This window comes from Nicotiana tabacum, chromosome 16 (assembly GCF_000715075.1).
Source record: "Nicotiana tabacum cultivar K326 chromosome 16, ASM71507v2, whole genome shotgun sequence".
Classification (NCBI taxonomy): Eukaryota; Viridiplantae; Streptophyta; class Magnoliopsida; order Solanales; family Solanaceae; genus Nicotiana; species Nicotiana tabacum.
The window spans coordinates 9,823,693-9,840,364 of record NC_134095.1 but is presented as its reverse complement, the minus strand read 5'-3'; positions in this window follow the sequence as shown (position 1 = coordinate 9,840,364).

The following is a 16,672-nucleotide window of genomic DNA, read 5'->3' as shown; positions in this document are numbered from 1 at the left end:
ACTGCGGGTTATGCATGTTAGTGATACAGAGGCAGTAGAGTTAGCTTCTTATCGGCTACGGGATTTAGCGGTTCTCTAGTATGATAGTTGGGAGAGATCCAGGGTCTGAAAGCTCCTCCAGCTGTGTGGAAGGAATTTTTTGAGGCCTTTCTTCGTCACTACTTTCCAATTGAGATACGACGAGCTAGAGCTGATAAGTTCTTGAACCTTAGACAAGGTAATATGAGTGTGAGAGAGTACAGTATGCAGTTTGATTCTTTAGCAAGGTATGCTCTCCATATGATGGCCGGGTACGTTTTTTACCGAGCCTATTATGGTTGGGTACGATATAATGATGATAATGCCCACAGAGGTGAATGTTTTAAAAGTTTATGTGTATATACATATGTATCATGCATTTCATGTAAGTAGCCCTCAGAGGTACTTAGATGTTCCAGGTTGTATATTCTATATCCCTGCTTACATTACTGTTCGTATTTATGGTTCTTTGCCTTACATACTCAGTACTTTGTTTGTACTGACGTCCTTTTGTTTGTGGACGCTGCATATCGTGCTGCAGGCCCTGTTAAATAGGCAGGTGCAGCTCCCCCACCACAGTAGGTTGTCCAGTTCAGCAGTGATTGGCGAGACCCCTTCTCCGGACATGCCGTGGTCTTGGTATGCATTTTTGTTATAGACATTATGGGTATGTCGGGGCCTTGTTCTGGCTATGTTGCAGCACTTATGTTCATTTAGAGGCTCATAGACAGGTGTCGACTCATGTATAGTTTGTTATGCCTTGTCGGCTGGTTTTTGTTGTATAGTCTTTCATGGTAGCGTGTTAGCTCGTACCTTATATGTAGTTTCTTGATTGTCTGGTCATCCCCTGTTATGTATGTTCATGCCATCATATTTTATTGTTGGTTGTCCATGATCTATGTCTACCATTTATATTGATCTCATCAACCCTAAAAGATAATAAAAAAGGTTAGATAAAATGTACGTTGGTGCCCGGCAAGTATGGTCGGGTGCTAGTCATGGCCCTCCAGTTTGGGTCATGACAAACTTTCACCAAGCTATTGAGAAGGTGAAAGTGATACAGGAGCGATTGAGGACGGCACAAAGCAGGCAAAAATCTTATTCCGATATCCGACGTCGTGATCTGGAGTTTGAGGTTGGTGATTGGATTTTCCTGAGGATCTCACCAATGTAGGGTATTATGCGTTTTGGGAAGAAAGGTAAGCTGAGTCCAAGGTATATCGGGCCGTATAAAATTCTTCGATGGATTGGACAGGTTGCTTATGAGTTAGAATTTCCATCCGAATTGGAATTTGTCCACCCGGTATTCCATGTATCTATGTTGAGGAAATGTATTGGAGACCCTTCTCGAGTCATCCCTATCAAAGATGTACAGGTTACAGAGGACCTATCATATGAAGAAGTGCCAGTGGCTATATTAGATCGACAAGTCCGCAAGCTGAGAACAAAAGATGTTGCTTCCATCAAAGTATTGTGGAGGAACAAGAATATGGAAGAAATGACATGGGAAGCAGAAGAGGAGATGAAGTCTAAATACCCGTACCTATTCCAGAATGAAGATAACAAGGATGTTGGCGGAACTCATGATACATTGGAAGGTGAAATGGCTCTATGAGGTAAGTAATAACTTGAGAATACTCTTCTTTAATACAAAATGGCGATATGCAGATAATGTACATGTCCATAATGCTTTGCATACTCTTGTAAGGCAATACGTTGAGTTAACCGCTTGCAAGTTTGTCCTCTATTTATGGGAGAAACTTGGCCGGAATCCACAATGATTTAAACTCCCCATGAACCCTTACATTCGAGGACGAATGTTCCTAAGGGGGGAAGGGTGTTACAACCCATATCCACATGTGTTAGTTCATGCCATATATTAGTTAACATAAATCCAAGAAGGAATTACCTTTGAGATGATAAGAAGTTAATCCTATTGGTCTTAAGTAATACAAAGGTGTATAAAGGTGATTAACAAGTATTAGAAGTTAAACAAATCAAGGATGTTGTAACTCGTATTTTCAGGTAAACCTAGAGGTTCTTAATACACTCAAGAGGTCATGTATTAAGGTATTTGAATCATATAATATCTGTATCATAAGTCTTGAAATCAAACGAGTTATGAAATAAAAGTCGACAAACGTTGTCGCAACTTAGGTTCATAATTTTACTTAAATATTAGGTCAAATATTTCTAACCATTTATCCTAATTTACAAGTAATTACGGGGTGATCTAGCCACCAAATTAAATATCTATGTGTCTAGTTTCCAACGCATTAAACCGTTTGTCAATACGATCTCGGAGTATAGAGATATTCATATTTTCGCAAGCCTGCGCAGATTGGTAGATGACAAGTAGGTGCATCACCTACTTGCCAAAATGATAGGACAAAATTAAAAGACCTAAGTCGGCCAAGAGAGGACTTTTAAGGGGTTATGAACTCAGTTATTTCATCCATATTTCAGACCCTCAAAACCAAAGTTAACCCCTGCAACTCCTCCCCAAAAATCCCACACAAACCCTAATCGATTTTCCCTCTCTTTCAAGTTCTATTTGAAGGTAAAACCTAGAGTTTGAAGAACCAAGGGAAGGGCTGAGTTATCCAACAAGTAAGGTAAGTTACTGCCATCTTTCATACATTTTTCTTTGCTTTTAATTCATGGTAATTCGTTCTATACATGTAAGAACTCACGAGACGATGATCGGAAGTCGTGAGTTCGAGTTATTCACTTGTAGCGGACTGTTTTGTGGACTGTTTTGTGGACTGTTTTGTGATGCTGTTGGGATACGTGTTTTACTACTGTTTTGTGGAGTTTTGTAGATGGACGGATGTGGAGAAGCACCATATATATGTAGGGTTGTGGGATGATAGTTATTCGTAACATTTTTGGGTCGTTTGACACGACTACGGTGGCCATAGTATGCATGATGTAATTAGGTTGTGTGTGGACTATTTTGGGAGGCTCAATATATTTATTATTGATTTTGTTTGGGCTGTTTGGTGATTGTTTAGAATGGTGTGAAGTCATATATATAGGGGAGGTATTGTCCGTTTCAACGTAAAGTAGGTTGTGGTCGATAAGTAATAGTTATGACGCTTAAATGATAACGATAGTATCGTTTCTCTTATTGTAGACTAAGGAGTTGTGACAATTGCATAGCTTGCAATTGGGGCAGTATATACAAGGTATGTGAGGCTATCCCTTTCCTTCTTTTGCACGACTCCGGTTATACATAATGTAATGAATGAGCTTCCAAATATACTCTACTCTTAGAAGCTAGCAGTACTTACATTGCTTTCCCTCTTATGGAACGATTGATGTTAATGTTGCTTCTCTTATTCTTATGTTATCAATGTTGTTGGTACTTCCTGATTCTTATAAGGTTCATAGTGAAGAGTTAGTCCTAATAATGTGTACAGAGGATACCGACCTTACATCACTCCGAAAGGTTTAGAATGTGATTCCATGAGTCGAGCATGCATTATATATATGTATCTATTTTACTCTACTGAACCGCGCTATAGTTGGCCGGGTACGGCACCTATTGTGCAACCACTGATCAGTTGGGTTTTACCGAGCTCCATGTGGTCGGGTACGATTCTACCGAGCCTTATGATGGTTGGGTACGTTTTTTACCGAGCCTATTATGGTTGGGTATGATATGATGATGATGATGCCCACAGAGGCGTATGTTTTAAAAGTTTATGTATACATACATATGTATCATGCATTTCATGTCAGTAGCCCTCAGAGGTACTCAGATGTTCCAGGTTGTATATTCTCTATCCCTGCTTACATTACTGTTCGTATTTATGGTTCCCTGCCTTACATACTCAGTACTTTATTCGTACTGATGTCCTTTTGTTTGTGGATGTTGCATGTCGTGTTGTAGGCCCTAATAGACAGGCAGGTGCATCTCCCCCACCATAGTAGGTTGTCCAGTTCAGCAGTGATTGGCGAGATCCCTTCTCCGTACTTGCCATAGTCTTGGTATGCATTTTTGTTATAGACATTATGGGTATGTCGGGGCCCTGTTCCTGCTATGTTGCAGCACTTATGTTCATTTAGAGGCTTATAGACAGGTGTCGACTCATGTATAGTTTGGTATGCCTTGTCGGCTGGTTTTTGTTGTATAGTCTTTCATGGTAGCGTGGTAGCTCGTACCTTATATGTAGTTTCTTGTTTGTCTGGTCATCCTCTGTTATGTATGTTCATGCCATCTTATTTTATTGTTGGTTGTCCATGATCCATGTCTACCATTTATATTGATCTCGTCAACCCTAAAAGATAATAAAAAAAGGTTAGATAAAATGTACATTGGTGCCCGGCAAGTATGGTCGGGTGCTAGTCATGGCCCTCCAGTTTGGGTCGTGACACATACACCCCAAACTGATTCATCTCGTTTACTTCTCCCATTACTTTTTTCCCTTTATAAGTAACCAAGGTTCTGTTGTAATTCCAAGGGATTGCGGTGGGATCTTTCATGGGATTCTATGGTGCGCAGCTGATAAGCATGGTCTTAGTAAGCCTTGGTGAAATTACCAGCCCCCGCGCCATATAGGTCTCCTTTGATAAATATAATCTTGGAACATTAATTGTAGCCTTCCTTTCCATGAATTTCTTAGTATGTTGAAGATAATTTGTTCTTTTCTTGGGGCATTAGGAACATAAAGAACAACGTTCTTGGCAGGTGCTGGCCCAGTTGTTATTTCAACAGCTTGAGGAACTCGAGCAACTTTATTTTCGGCTTTGACTAGTTTCACCGTCGTTTTAGGTCTTGCCTCTGAATTGGCAATGGCAACAATATCCTTCAATATCTGTTCAAACTCTTTGTCATCACAAATCATACCAATGATCAGCCCATTATTGTAAGCCGGTAATAGATTGTTGGTCATATTAAGGATCTTCTCGTCCCTCAACACTACTCTTTTTTCTTCGATTAGGCTTTTGACTGCCCTCTTGAGGGTCCAACAGTCTTTTGTATCATAGCCTTCTGCTCCTGAATGGTATGCACATCTGGTGCCAGCCCTGTATGATGGGGATTCGGGATTTTGCTGATTGGGAGGTACCAGTCGCAATAGACCCAGTTGGATTAACTTCTAAAACAGGCTAGAGTAAGATTCACCAATAGGGGTGAAATTTTTTCTCCTAGAAGTCTCACGAGGGCGTGGATTATGTTGATGTGTGCTTTGTAGTGAGCGAGGGTAATACGGAGCTTGGTAGGGATGGTTATTTCTAGGCGAGGGTTATATAGAGCTTGGTAGGGATGGTTACTTCTGGGAAGTGGAGGCCCTCTTGAACCCTAAGCCATCATGGCTCCCTCATCCTCTTTTTGTGATTAGCCAAACCCCCTGAGCCATTCTAGATGGCTTGTGATGTAGCTTTCAAGGTGGCTTGACTCAAAATACATCCCGTTTTCATACCGTTCTCTTCCATCTCCCCAATCTTGATAGCATCAGTAAATGGCTTGCCCATAAGAGACATCATATTTTGAAAGTAATCAGCCTCTTGGGCCTGTAGGAAGACTGTAACCATTTCTGCCTCGTCTTTCGGAGGTTTTACTCTGGCGGCTTGCTCGCGCCATTTGATGGCATACTCACGGAAGCTTTCTATAGTTTTCTTCTTCAAATTGGACAAATTTCAGTTTAACAAACTCAGTAACAAAACAGGGGTTATTTTTGCAAATACGGCCCTTCAGCACTTGAAGAAAGTTTTTAGGGCTGTTTCTGCCAACTGATATTGATTATAGGGAAAAGATTGACTTGGGTAAACAGCCTTCCTTCGTCCTAGGAGAATGTTTTAAGCTTATTTTGACAATAACGGCCCCGGGTGATGACCATATTTCAAAAAGGTTCTTATTTTGGTCAATTTTGCAAAAATGAAGCCGGACCTTATAGGGGTTGCCTACGTATCTCACATCCGGTGAGAATCAAACCCACGTAGTTCAATAAGTGATGAAACAACAAAAATATGACTTTTGAAAACATTTGACTTATTTTGAAATGACCTTTTCTTTTTCTCTTTTTTTTTAAATTTCAGCAGAGTTTCGGGATTCTCAAATACCTAGATTTTTAGGTACCAGGTGAATTTTCTCTCCTGCCTAACTCTTGGTTTTCTTTCCTTGTTCTAGCAGTCGATCAACATGCAATATGAAACAAGACATATGTACAAGTAGCACACAAAAATACATCAGGATGGTCTTTTATATTGGGTACATCTGTCCTAGATGGACTAAACCCCTGTGCTGAGTCCCGAAAGTCAAATGCATGTAATGCAAACAAACGTTCCTACTAGGGATCCGGCATGAAGCTATATTATTTTAGGTTTAAATCCTAGAGTGTGTTGTTCTAGACCTGGACCCGAGCGAACAGCTGGAGCCGAGGGGCAGCATATCGAAAATATAGAAGCTTCACCGACTTTGCAACTTTTCCGATCCTCGTTCAAAAATTAGGGGTATGACTCTAATAGAAAAGAAGTCACGCGAAGTGCACACTTCCTAGAAGATTTAAAAGGCTCAAAGAGAAGAAGGGTGTCGTAAAAGTTTTATATACAGTTCAAATAATATCAAAGCGGTAAAAAGCGGCATTTATCATATTAGACTTAAACATATTAAAATAATCAGATAATAAATAAAATCCAAGTATAATAGTTATCTAAGCTTGAATTGTGAACCCTGAACCAGAGATACTGGGTTCGTTTCCCAGCAGAGCCGCCAGACCTGTCACAACTCCTTTTTTCGAAGATAAGGAGTTTTTTCAATTAAAGTAACATTATTTGAAATAGGATTATTTATTTAATTAGAGTCTCCACTTGAAATATTTATTATGGTATCTCAAGTCACCGATTTATTTTAAAATTTCAAATCGAGAATATTAACTCTATTTACGGTCCGCGAACACAAAATCGATTAAGAAATTCTGTTAACCCGGGAGAAGGTGTGAGGCACTCCCAAGTTCTGTGGTATTAGCATGGTAGCTCAACAATTAAAACTTGGCTTGATTATCTAAATTATCACATGTTTTAAGACTTATGTGCAATTTTAATTTATATCTACTTTTAAATATTTATTTAATCGCTTTGAGTATTTATGGAATTTATTTGAACAAGTCGCGATATCGCTCACTCATTTATTTTTGTACATATTGCAAATCACATCACGTGAAATGCACCCGCGATTTACAACAAGTTTATTATTATTATTATTTGAAATTATGGTCAAGTCGCGTGAAACGCGCACTTGGATTGGGGTTATGTATCATGACTATACCACAGGAACCGTACCTATAGTTATGATGAATTTATTAATCACACTTAAAGCAAACTACGATATTTATGAGTTTGAATATTTTCCTAGATTCGAGATTATTGTGCAGGTCCAGAATTATGGAGGTGTCCAACTAGTCCAAACTTTTCGCTCCGGGTGAATTAAAGAGAGTTGTGATGCCTCTAAGTTCAGGCTCCTTATGACTTAGTCAATCATGGGGAGCTAAGCTAATTAAGTATTTAGGAAAATGATTTGGATTAATTCTTATCGAAACTCATGGGTTATTTAAGGCTCCTGTAGTGGGCCAAAATGTTCTGAACTAACCCATAGCTTATGATGAGTCCACGTGAACTCTTCTGACGAGCTATTTCAATTAAATTATTTTTGGGGCTTAATTTCTTGTCCCAAGTGGCTCAACAGCCCCACAAGCATATATGATTACATAAATCCACTAACAATCAAGTAATTAAAGAGCAAATAAACAATGGTAGCAAAATTAGAGTTCAAAGATCCAATTTCATACATCTCAGAAATCAATAAATCTAGGAGTATTGTCGCCTTCAAAACTCAACATATAACAAAGGGGTGTAAATGTTACAAATTCAAACACAACAACAAAAAAAACATATGACGTATGTGACACTACAGGTTAATTATAATAAAAGACAAAGCTTCATATCTACTAGAATGTGACGACCCGTTCGGTCGTCTTAAGAATTTACGCCCATATCCCCCATTAACTGTTTTCCCCAAGTTTATTTCTACTATTTTGATTTGCCGAGATTTTCGGTTTTGAGTTTCGGAGAGTTTTGGGACACTTAGTCCCTAAATGAGAGCTTAAGTGTTGGAAAGTTGGCCGTAGTCGGAACAGTGTGAAGACAGCATCGGAATAGAAATCTGATGGTTCTGTTAGCTCCGTTGGGTGATTTTGGGCTTAGGGGCGTGTTCAGATTGTGTTTTGGAGGTCCGTAGCTAATTTAGGCTTGAAATGCCAAAAGTTGAATTTTTGAAGTTTTCGGTTCGATAGTGAGATTTTGATCTGAGGGTCGGAATGGAATTCCAGAAGTTGGAGTATCTCCGTAATGTTTAATGTGACGTGTGTGCAAAATTTCAGGTCATTCGAATGAGGTTTGATAGACTTTTTGATCGAAACCGTATTTTTAGAGTTTTTGGAATTCTTAGGCTTGAATCCGATGAAAAATAGGTGTTTTGATGTTGTTTTGGAAGTTAGGCTTCAAACTTGTTTGGAACAAGTTTGAACGATATTTTAGGATTGTTTTAGATCACACTCCCAGTAGAGTTATTTCTTTTCTTAAAGCTCAGTGTATGGTTGAGAAGGGGTGTGACGCGTATTTAGCTTATGTGAGAGATGCCAATATTGATACCCCTTCAGTTGATTCAGTTCCAGTAGTACGGGATTTTCCCGATGTGTTTCCAGCCAATCTTCCGGGCATGCCACCTGATAGAGATATTGATTTTGGCATTGATCTGTTGTCGGGCACTCAGCCCATTTCTATTCCTTCGTATCGTATGGCTCCTCCTGAGTTGAAGGAGTTGAAGGATCAGTTACAAGAATTGCTTGATAAGGGTTTTATTCGGCCCAGTGTATCACCTTGGGGTGCTACTGTCTTGTTTGTAAAGAAAAAGAATGGTTCTATGTGTATGTGTATTGATTATCGCCAGTTAAACAAGGTTACAGTGAAGAACTGTTATCCTTTGGCTCGTATTGATGATCTGTTTGACCAGCTTCAAGGCACACGGGTGTTTTCTAAGATTGATTTGCGCTCAGGTTACCATCAGTTGAAGATTCAGGAGCCAGATATCCCGAAAACTACTTTCAGGACTCGGTATGGTCATTACGAGTTCCTTGTCAAGTCATTTGGGCTGACCAATGCCCCAGAAGCTTTTATGCACTTGATGCATAGTGTGTTCCGGCCGTATCTTGACTTGTTCATCATTGTCTTTATTGATGATATTCTGGTGTATTCCCGGAGTCGGGAAGATCATGAGCAGCACCTAAGGACTGTGCTTCAGACTTTGAGAGAGAAGAAGGTATATGCTAAGTTCTCGAAATGTGAGTTTTGGTTGGATTTAGTGGCATTCCTAGGCCACGTGGTATCGAGTGAGGGTATTCAGGTGGATCTGAAGAAGATAGAGGTCATGCAGAGTTGGCCCAGACCATCCTCAGCTACAGAGATCTGTAGTTTCCTTGTCTTGGCGGGTTACTACCATCGTTTTGTGGAGGGGTTTTCATCGATTGCTGCCCCTATGACCAGGTTGACCCAGAAGGGTGAACCATTCCAGTGGACGTAGGAGTGTGAGGCGAGCTTTCAGAAGCTCAAGACAGCTTTGACTACAGCCCAGTTTTGATATTGCCTACAGGTTTGGGGTTTTATATGGTCTATTGTGATGCCTTGAGGGTTGGCCTCGAAGCGGTATTGATGCAGGACGGTAGGGTGATTGCCTACGTGTCCAGACAGTTGAAGATATATGAGAAGAATTACCCTGTTCACGGCCTTGAGTTAGCTGCCATTGTTCACTCCCTTAAGATTTGGCGCCATTATTTATGCGGTGTGCCTTGTGAGATTTATACTGACCATCGGAGCTTGCAGCACCTTTTCAAGCAAAAGGATCTAAATTTGCACCAGATGAGGTGGTTAAAGTGGCTGAAGGACTATGATATCACTATTCTGTATCACCTGGGCAAGGCCAATATGGTGGCCGATGCTTTGAGTCACCGGGCAGATAGTTTGGGGAGTTTAGCTTATTTACCAGCATCGGAGAGGCCTATGGCGATGGATGTTCAGGCCTTAGCCAGCCAGTTTGTGAGATTGGATCTTTCGGAGCCCAGTCGGGTTCTAGCTTGCATGGTTTCTTGGTTTTCCTTATTTGATCGTATCAGGGAGCGACAGTATGATGACCCTCATTTGCTTGTCCTCAAGGACAAGGTTCAGCACGGTAATGCCAGAGATGTGACTATTGGTGATGATGGGGTAATAAGGATGCAGGGTCGAATTTGTGTACCCAATGTTGATGGGCTTAGGGAGTTGATTCTGGAGGAGGCCCACAGTTTGCGGTATTCCATTCATCCGGGTGTCGCGAACATGTATCAGGATTTGAGGCAGCACTACTGGTGGAGGCGAATGAAGAAAGATATAGTTGAATTTGTAGCTCGGTGCCTCAACTGTCAGCAGGTGAAGTATGAGCATCAGAGATAGGGTGGGTTGCTTCAGCAGATAGAGATCCAGAGTGGAAGTGGGAGCGGATCACCATGGACTTTGTAGTTGGGCTCCCACGAAATTTGAGAAAGTTTGATGCTATTTGGGTGATTGTGGATTGGCTGACCAAGTTCTCTCACTTTATTTCTGTGTGTACTACTTATTCCTCATAACGGTTGGCGGATATCTATATCCGGGAGATTGTTCGTCTGCATGGTATTCTGGTTTCCATCATTTCAGATAGCAGTTCACAACACGGTTTTGGAGAGCCGTTCGGCATGAGTTAGGTACTCAGGTGGAGTTGAGTACAGCATTTCACCCTCAGACGGACGGACAGTCCGAGTTCATTATTCAGATTCTTGAAGATATGCTCTGTGCGTGTGTGATTAAGTTTGGAAGGTCTTGGGATCAGTTCTTGCTATTGGCAGAGTTTGCTTACAACAACAGTTATCAGTTTAGCATTCAGATGACGCCGTATGAGGCTTTATATGGGAGACGGTGTAGATCCCTGGTGGGTTGGTTTGAGCCGGGTGAGGCTAGATTGTTGGGCACAAACTTGGTTCAGGATGCTTTGGAGAAGGTTAAGTTGATTCAGGAAAGACTCCGTACAGCCCAGTCCAGAAATAAGAGTTACGCGGACCGGAAGGTTCGTGATGTTTCCTATATGGTTGGAGAGCGGGTTCTGCTTCGGGTTTCGCCTATGAAGTGCGTTATGAGATTCGGGAAAAAAGGAAAGTTGAGTCCGAGATTTATTGGCCCTTTTGAGATATTGAGGCGTGTTGGGGATGTTGCTTATGAGCTTGCCTTACCTCCCAGCTTGGCCGGAGTTCATCCAGTATTTCATGTTTCGATGCTCCGGAGGTATCACGGTGATCCGTCACACGTGTTGGATTTCAGTTTAGTCCAGTTGGACAAGGATCTATCCTATGTTGAGGAGCCAGTGGCAATATTGGACAGGCAGGTTAGAAAGCTGAGGTCAAAGAATATTGCATCAGTAAAGGTTCAGAGGCGGGGCCATCCAGTCGAGGAAGCGACCTGGTATACCGAACAAGATATACGCAGCCGTTACCCTCATTTTTTCACTACTTCAGGTATGTCTTTATGCTCGTTTGAGGACGAACGAATGATTAAGTGTAGGAGGATGTGACGACCCGGCCGGTCATCTTAAGAATTTACGCCCTGATCCCCTATTAACTGCTTTCCCCAAGTTTATTTTTGCTATTTTGATTTGCCGGGATGTTCGGTTTTGAGTTTCGGAGAGTTTTGGGACACTTTGTCCCTAAATGAGAGCTTAAGTGTTGGAAAGTTAGTCGTAGTTGGAATAGTGTGAAGACGGCCTCGGAATGAAAATCCTATGGTTATGTTAGCTCCGTTGGGTGACTTTGGGCTTAGGGGCATGTTCGGATTGTGTTTTGAAGGTCCGTAGCTAATTTAGGCTTGAAATGCCGAAAGTTGAATTTTTGAAGTTTTCGGTTCGATAGTGAGATTTTGATCCAAGGTTCGGAATGGAATTCCGGAAGTTGGAGTAGCTCCGTAGTATTTAATGTGACGTGTGTACAAAATTTCAGGTCATTCGGACGAGGTTTAATAGACTTTTTGATCGAAAACGTATTTTTAGAGTTTTTGGAATTATTAGGCTTGAATCCGATGAAAAATAGGTTTTTTGATGTTGTTTTGAGCGTTCCGAAGATTGGAACAAGTTTGAACGATGTTTTAGGATTGGTTGGCAGGTTTGGTTGAGGTCCGGGGGGCCTCGGGTGAGTTTCGGGTGGTCAATCGGACCATTTCATGATGTTTGAAGTTGTAGAAAACTGTTGTGTATGTTGCACACCAGTTGTTCTTTGCGTTCGCAAGTGGACCCTCACGTTCGCGAAGGGTTAGGATGTGGAGCTGAAGGTTTGGTCTTCGCGTTCGCGAGGGAGGTCCCGCATTCGCAAAGGGCTGGGGTCTTTGAATTACGCATTCGCAAGAAGGGAGCCGCTTTCGCGATGGGCTAGGAAACAGAGCCTTTGCATTCGCGAATAAGGGGACGCGTTCGTGAAGAAGGAAAAATGGTCAATGTCAATTTGTGCTTCGCGAACACGAGGCTTTGACCATGTTTGCGAAGAAGGATTTACCTGGGCAGATATAAAATTTCAAAGTCGAGGGTTTAGCCATTTTTGTGAAAACTAAAGCTTGGGAGCTCGGATTTGAGCGAGGTTTTGAGGGATTTTCAGTGATATCGATTGGGTAATGATTCTTAACTCCTTTTTGCTTGTAACCCATTAATCTAAACATGAATTCATCATTTAATTTCGGAATTTGTATGAAAATTGGGGGAAAGTTCTTAGACCAAGAATTTAAGTTTTGATTGGGGATTTGACATTGGATTGAGATAATTTTGGTATGGTTAGACTCGTGAGAGTGTGAGGATTCTGAATATAAATTTTACCTGATTCGAGACGTGGTCCCCATGGGCAGTTTGGTCATTTTACCTAATTTTGCGTATTAGCTTAGAATTTCTTTGTAGAATCAGTTACTTGAAGTGTTATTTACATTATGCAATTGAATTTAATAGATTTGGGTCATTTGGAGTCGAGTACTCGTGGTAAGAGCGTGGTTTCGGGTTGATTTTGAGTCGGTTCAAGGTAAGTGGCTTGTCTAACCTTGTGTGAGGGACCTTCCCCTTAGGATTTGGTATATTTGGTAATTGAAATGCCTTGTACGTGAGGTGACGAGTTCATACTTGTGCTAATTATTGGAAATCCGATTTTCATTAAGTAATTACTAGTATGTTTCCTTTCCTATTTTTATTACTTGCACTATTAAGCATGTTGTTAGCTTAGGAAAGCATGTCTAAGTGACTTAATTGTTTTACTTTCTCAAACTGCCTTATCTGAATTCTGTGCAGCATGCTAGGCTATAATTACTTGTTCGCCTTAATATGAAATTGTCATTTCTGAATATTTTCCTGTTGCTGCTATGTATTTACATTGGGACTACGGATGTGGGATTCCGGTAGATCCCCCTGCACAGTTATATGGAACTACGGGAATGCACCCGGTAGATTCCCCCAGTACTGGGTATTTACATTTGGGACTACGGAACGGGATTTCGGTAGATCCCCGCGTACTATGAGTTGGACTACGGGATAGGATCCGGAGAGATCCATTGGATATGTATATATGGGACTACAGGATGGTATCCTGGGAGATCCCCGGTTGTTATTTTGGGTGCTAAGTCGCATTTCCTTCCGTGTTTTGCCTTGTCTTTGTAATAGTTGTTGTTGCCCTTTTTATATCATGTGTTACTTTTACTGTTGTATTTATTTATATTGTTCTGTTCTACACTGCCAAACTTTATACTTTATTTAACCTTAGTAGGGTCCTGACCTTCCTCGTCACTACCCGACCGAGGTTAGGCTTGGCACTTACTGAGTACTGATATGGTGTAATCATGCCCCTTCTGCGCATGTTTTTCATGTGTAGATCCAGATACTGCGACTCAGTCCTATCACCCTTGAAGCGAAGCGACTGCTCCAGCGACTTCGATGTATATCTGCCACGTCCGCAGACCGAGGATTCCCTTTCTATTCTAGCTTTTAAACATTGGCCCTTCTGCATTTCCTTTCCTTGTTAGATATTCTGTAGTTAGAGTACTGTGTAGTGATCCTTAGCTTGTGATTCATGGGTTTCCGAGTCTTGGAGATACGTATTGGTTTTTGAGAGTTAAATATTGTGTATACCGAGTGGCGCTTTTAAACATTGTTTTAACACTCTTCATTTTGTTTTAATTTGTTTTTATTCTGCACTTTGGTTATCTTCCGCAATTTAGGCTTACCTAGTCGTAGAAGACTAGGTGCTGTCACGATGGTTCATGGAGGGTGAACCGGGGTCGTGACATAGAATTAGTACATCACAGTGACTATTCCTATCAAATACAACCGTAATAGCTAAAAGAAAATATGAGAATGCCCATGTTTTGATTCCAGATTCCTCCTTATTGCTCGCAAAAGGGCAAGACTATCAACTGACGCATTTCAATACTGCCTGGAACCTCTCAATCATCAAATTTGGCCAACTGGTGATCAAACTTGAAGACTGATGAACTTTAACAAGTGCTCTTTAAGCATGATTGATGAACCGGACCAAACCAAACTAATTTCCAAATTGGGGGGAGGGGGTAAATTCCATTTCAATGCAACATATTTAAGCATACTTAGGTAGAGATCGAACCAAATAATAGATCAGCAAATGAAGTCTTTGAAGTAGCAGGTGATCTCAGCTTAAATTTTAGCTTAAGTATACAATTTCATGAACAGAACAAACGTAAGCAAATATAATAACCAGCACTAGGAACACATAGATTTAGAAATGCTCATGGAATCAACAGTTCACTCGTCATATCCATATTCAATAGAGAATTACAGAGAAAATTCCACATACCTAGATGCCGAATCAATAGATGGATTTGACAAAATAAAGATGAAAGGTGAGGATCCATCCAGCAATAAACAACAGAAAGCTTACAATTAACAAAAAGTTTCAAAGCTTGAATACCACTCGAAATTCCAGAAAAGTAAAGCTGAACCAGCAAAAATTAGAAGAAAAGCAACTTTGAATCTTTCTCTTTTTTTGTTTTCTGTTGTTTGTTTTTAACTTGAACTTTCAGCTTTTGTTTTTTAGGAAAAAATCAATGTGAATGAAGAAATACGTGTGAGGTTTTTGCAGAGAATTAGGTGTGTGTAAGTGAGGGAATGTGAGGTCTTATATAGAGAGTGAGAATCTGTTATGTGCAAAATGATGAGGGAATAATCTTAGGAATGTGCAGTCCCTAAAACTAAGAAAAAGGGCATCTTTTCAATAGATTTTTGTACAGCTCTGCGTTTTCAGATATTTTTTTTCTTGTTTTCTAACCCCATAAACTTTTGAAATGACCCATTTTACCCCAAATTTGACCTAATTTCTTTCTCCTATTGCATTTTAATCCCTCTCTAGAAGCGTCTTACATAACTACCCTAAATTCTATATTATGTTTTCCCAATTAATCCATTTTATCTTCTATTAATTACTACTCTCCCTTTTTTTTCTTTTCTTTTCTTTTACCCCTGCCTAATTTCATACATCCTAAACTAGGCTTAAATCCAAAGGATTTCAAAACTACTGCCCAAGCTCAAATGTTCAATTCTTTCAAACGACCAAATCAAATTATCCTAAATTGATTAATCAGCAATAAAACTTTTGTTTAATTGATTATGGTTATGATAAAATAAATAACACAGAAACTTACTTAATGACCGGCAAATTAACAATCATCAATAAGCAATTAAGAAATTAAACACCTAAAAATGCACATGCAAGTTTGATTATCTAACAAAAAATCAAAGAACTAATGGACCAACAAGCATGAGGCAACGAAAAACTCCATAACAACAAACGTGAGCAAAAAATGGAGCATAGAGATATACATGTTGAACCAAATGGACCGGCTTCGAAAATAAGTTAAAACTTACATTAATTAGTTTCTCTTGACAAGAGCAATAGATCAATATTAGTTTTAAGCCAAACTGATTAGGAACCATTGAAGAAAATCAAAGAGGGATGAAACTAGGGTTTTGAGATTTCTCAGATCCGAAAATTAAAGAAACCTAGGTTGTTCTTGAAGAAAATTGAAAGGGGATATGGGATGGGGAGAGGACGAGGATTACGAGTATTAGTTTGGGGTCGATTGGGGTGGTACCACCGGCAAAGGGTTTTTGGGTGGCTAGGGTTCGATAGAGATATGAGAGGGAGTGAGGCAGGTGAAGAATGGGAGTGTCTCTAGGTTTTGAGGGGATGTTTGAGACAGTTTTAAGGGATTGGGTGGGTGAGTTCTGCACTGTCGGATCAAGGCAGATGAAGGGTAAGGATAAGAATTGACAAAACGATGTCGTTTGGCTAAAGGGGACCTGGACCGATTTTGGGAATGGACTGGGGCGGATTTTTGGTGGAGTTTGGGCCTCACCATGAACTGGCCCATATGCATTATAAAGATCCAAATAAGCCTACTTCTTTCTTACTTTGATTTTAAAAATCTAGCCAAGTTAATTAAAATCCTAAATTAAATCCTAACTCAAATCTTATTTGTAAAATTAAATCTACTTACCTATTTTTCTAATAATTAACTAATAATGCATGTAAAGTTACCAATG